The following is a 4694-nucleotide window of genomic DNA, read 5'->3' as shown; positions in this document are numbered from 1 at the left end:
TCAAACTGTCTTCTGGGAGGATCTGCCAGGAGCCTCGGCCTAGCCTCTGCCTGGAGGGGTGGAGGCTATGCCGGGGAGGGGTGGGGGTTAATGGTTAATCGGTCCCTGCCGTGGATAGGCTGGGCGGGGCCGCGGGGATTTGGTTGTTTGCGGGTTTCTGGCTGACGCCTGGGGTGTTAATTACAACTGTTGGGGCACCGATATTCAGTTATCAATTCTGCAAGGCAGGCACCATAAGTCACCGGCACGCGGTTGACCCCTGACTCAGCCACCTCCAGCCATTGTCACCCCGGTCGGGCATTCCAACTGATACAATCAGACACTGACAGCCCACCTCCAAGACGCCCTGATTCAATAACTTCCCAAATCATTGACTTCTGCCTCAATGCTCCTACAGAGATAAGACGACCTCATGGCGCATGATCTAGAAACCCAGATCCTGGGCCTGGATGCCGATGGTGCATCCTAGTTCTGGGAACGCCCTTCCAATTCCCTTCCAGTCCTCCCACTCCCTCAGGAGCAGAACGACCTAGAAATTTAGGAGGGCCAGACTCACCTCTACTTCCCCAGTCCTGCTCCCTAGGATCTCACTATGCCCCTCCAGCTCCCACAGCTCCCTTAGCCCTGGCCCCATCTCAGATTTCCCTGTCACATTCCCGTTTTCCTCCCCTCTACCCCCCTCCATCCCCGAAGGGGCGGAGACAAGGTTGGCAGCCCACAGCCCTGGGTTTACACTCAGGCGCCGACCACCTACTAATTGTGACTTCGGGTAAATGATTCTCTCCCCTGAGCCTCAGTTTCCTTCTCTGTGAAATGTACACTCAGCCTCACAGGGTGGTTTGAGTATTAAATGAGACGACAAAGAAAAACCAGGTAGTACCTGGCAGGTGTCCAGCCCTTGTCCTGCTCCCTCTCTTTTTTGTTTTGTTTTGTTTGGGTTATTGTTTTTAAGTTGGGGCCTCACTCTGTCACCCAGGCTGGAATGCAGTGGCACAATCATGACTCACAAAGCCTCCACCTCCTGGGCTCAGGTGATCCTCCCTCCTCAGCCTCTAGAGTAGCTGGGGCACACCACCACATCCGACTGTTTTAAAACATTTTTTTGTAGAGATGAGGTCTCACTATGTTGCCCAGGCTGGTCTCGAACTCCTGGGCTCAGGCAATCCTTCCACCTCAGCCTCCTAAAGTGCTGGGGTTACAGGCGTGAGCCATGGCACCTGGCTCCCCTCCTGTTTTGTGTCCCCACTCGTGTCGTTTCCCTCCACCTGTCGCCTCCCTAAGGGTGGGCTTCACAGGGCACCACTTGTGCGGTCACACGGAGCCCCATGAATAGGAAGTTCCCATGCTGGGTTAAATGCTCTGCTGTTGCCATCTTGAAACTGCTCACTGTTAGTTTTCGAACGAGGGGCGGTGCACTTGCTCTGGGGACTGGGCCCTGAACACGTTGCAGCTAGTCCTGCCTGTCTTCGGCCCAAGGGGCACACTGCTCTTCTCCCTCCAGCCCTGTCGCCTTATATGCAGTTGCTTTTGAGGGCTTCCAGTTCAGCTGGTGAGGTAAAGTCACAATGCAGAAGGTAGGAGGGGCTGAGCCTGTCCTCTGCTGCTGGCTGGAAGGGCAGGTTGGAGGGACTCGGTGACATCCATGAGCAAGAGTGGGCGAATTAGTGAGTGCACCAATTAGTGAGTGAGTGGATGGGGGAATTAATGAGGGGGTGCATTAATGTGTGAGTTGAGCGAATGAGTGAATGAACGAGTGGGTGAATTAATGAATGAGTAAGTAAATGAGTGGATGCATTAATGAGTGGCAAATCAGGGGGCAGGGCATTTGTGTCTGGGGGTATGAGAAGGCATCCTCTCCATGTTCTTCCACCGCCAAGAACACTTCCTCTGCCCCGCTTACTTTCGCCTCCCCCTCCATGCCTTTCCTGGGGCCCAGATAAACTGGGAGTGCTGTTTCCTGGGGGGAGGGGAAGGGGAGCAATTATTCTGGAGGAGAAGTGAAGCTGGATTTGGGGTCAGGAGACCTGGGTTCAGAAACTGGCTCTGTCCCTCTTAGGATGGTTTTGTCTAAATCTCACCTCTTCTTAGGGCCTCAATTTCCCCATATGTAAAATGGGCAGATGATCCCAGCTCAGCCGTTTGTGGGTTAGGACAAGATTCCGAGGGAGGGAAAAAAGGGAGACTCCCAACTACACTTTGAGATTTGATAAGGGCCTAAATGAGACTTCAGATCCCTGCAGGTTCCTCTGGGGCCATGCCCAGCACAGGAACCTCTGATCCTGGCTCCCCTGGCCTTCTGGACAGCACAGGCAGAGCTGGACAGAAAGGAAAGACCTGACCAAGGGATCTCCAAGGGCCAGCCCTGGGTGCCTGCCCTGCATCTGGCACCTATGACAGGCTCTTCCCGACACAATCCAGCAATCTGTGGCTCCTGTGGACAGTTCCCCAGCCACTCCGAGAGGCACACTGTATACTTCCGTATCACGGAGAGGGGCGTGTGATGGATAGTCAGTCAGAGTCTGAGTGGTAACAAAACCCACAAGGTATCTTTTTGTAAATGACATCTTAGATTAAATTAGGTACGGTGCATGATCAACTCAGGTCAGCCACGCCATGTCACACACACGACCTGTGACACACAAGAACTTCCAGTTGAACAGCTGCACACAGTGAGTACCTAAGGACATGAACCTCCACATGTGGTACTTAAATGCACAACACATATGACCGCTGGTGGTGCACGTTCCCAATTCCAGCCTACCCCGTAAGTCAGTCTAGCCACTTACCAACTACAAATTTCGTAGTCTTTTACACACACAATTCATCCCACCCTTAGCCAACTCCAAGCTGTATCTTCCAGGGACACATCCCTCCTAAAGATGACACACCACCTGCAAGACATACTGGCTCTGTGACCCCAGGCAGGCTACTGTTTCTTTTTTAGGTTCATTGTCACTATAGAGTTTACTTAAACCAAACTATGGTAATGGAGAAGAGACCAGGTGGCAGCTGCCTGGAATCTTTGTGGATCACACATGCAGCGTAGCTGGAGACAGCGACCTGCATGCACAGCTCAGTGACAGAAAAATCAGCTACACGAATACAGAGAATGCATGACATGAGACATTTCACAGCTTTTGGTGTTGCGTTTCCATATGTTATAACTTACCATTTCAAATTACTACTCTGCATATTTTGTGACACTGGCTAAGGATGCAGTGACCCCGTACCCCTGAAATAAGCAGACTTTGAACTGAACACAGAATGTTTCAGTGCAATGCCAAACAGACCCTTACTACATAACAGACAAAGAGATCCTTAAAAATCAGATCAGTACACTGTTCTTCATGTCAGATGGAGGGAGAAAGGAAAGTAGAAAAACATCAGACACACTTTCAATGTATAGTATTGGCCGAGTACAGTGGCTCACACCTGTAATCCCAGCACTTTGGGAGGCTTAGGTGGGAAGATCATTTGAGGCCAAGAATTCAAGACCAACCTGGGCAACATAGAGAGACCTTGTCTCTACAAAAAATAAAAATTGAGTTGGACATGGTAGCTCCCGCCTGCAGTCCCAGCTATTTGGGAGGCTGAGGCAGGAGAATCACCTGACCCCAGAAGTTCCAGGCTGCAGTGAGCTATGAGCACATCACTGCACACAGTCTGGGCAACAGAGAAGGACCCTGTATCTAAAAAACAAATATGTACTATCTTGAAGACATCTTAACATTACATTCAGGGGCAGGGTACAAAAATACAGTTAGACGGAAGGAATAAGATCTAGCACTGTAGGGTGACTATAGTTAACAACAATTTATTGTATATTTCAAAATCGATGGCAGAGAAGATTTGAAATGTTCCCAACAAAAAGAAATGATAAATGTGTGAAGTGATGGATATGCTAATTGCCCTGATTTGATCAATACTCATTGTGCAAGGGAACATCCAAAAAAGCCCAGAATTATCTTTTGAAAAGTGGGCCGCTTTTGTAATACAGGCTTCCCTGCTAGGTAAGTGTTCTAGGTGCCCATGGGCATCGGTGTACTAGCTAGTATTGTTGTAAGAGGCTGTGTTTGGCTTCAATGGATTTTTTTTTTTTTTTTGAGATTCTTTCAACACATATGCCCATTTTGTGATAGGTGATTTAGGAGTGTAGCTGTCCACACTGCGCTGAATATTCAGCAGTTTTTGACCAAAATATCATGACCCCATGCTCACCCTCTCTATTCACCCAATCTTGCTCCCAGCAACTTTTTTTGTTTGTTTGTTTTCCAATGAAAAAAAGAACTCAAAGGGAAGAGATGGAACAAAAAACAGCAGAAGCACCAAAAGGCATCAAAATTGGTGAGTTCAAAAACTGTTTTGAGCAGTGGAAAAAGCATCTTAACAGGTGTATTGCGTCAAACAGAGAGTCCTTTGAAAGTGACTCAAGTTTAAACATGTAAGAATATATACTTTTTGGCTGGGCACGGTGGCTCACGCCTATAATCCCAGCACTTTGGGAGGCTAAGGTGAGAGGAGTGCCTGAGTCCATGGGTTCAAGACCAGCCTCGGCAACATAGCAAGACCTTATTTCTACAATAAATCAAAAAAAATTAGCCAGGCATGGTGGCATGTGCCTGTGATTCCCCTACTTGGAAGGCTGAGGCGGAAGGATTGCCTGAGCCCAGCAGGTCGAGGCTGCGGTGGCCGTG

The sequence above is a fragment of the Carlito syrichta genome, unplaced genomic scaffold (genome assembly GCF_000164805.1).
Source record: "Carlito syrichta isolate Samal-C Ts95f unplaced genomic scaffold, Tarsius_syrichta-2.0.1 Scaffold304381, whole genome shotgun sequence".
In the NCBI taxonomy this organism is placed as follows: Eukaryota; Metazoa; Chordata; class Mammalia; order Primates; family Tarsiidae; genus Carlito; species Carlito syrichta.
The sequence above is the reverse complement of the archived record's forward strand: the minus strand, read 5'-3'. Positions refer to the sequence as shown.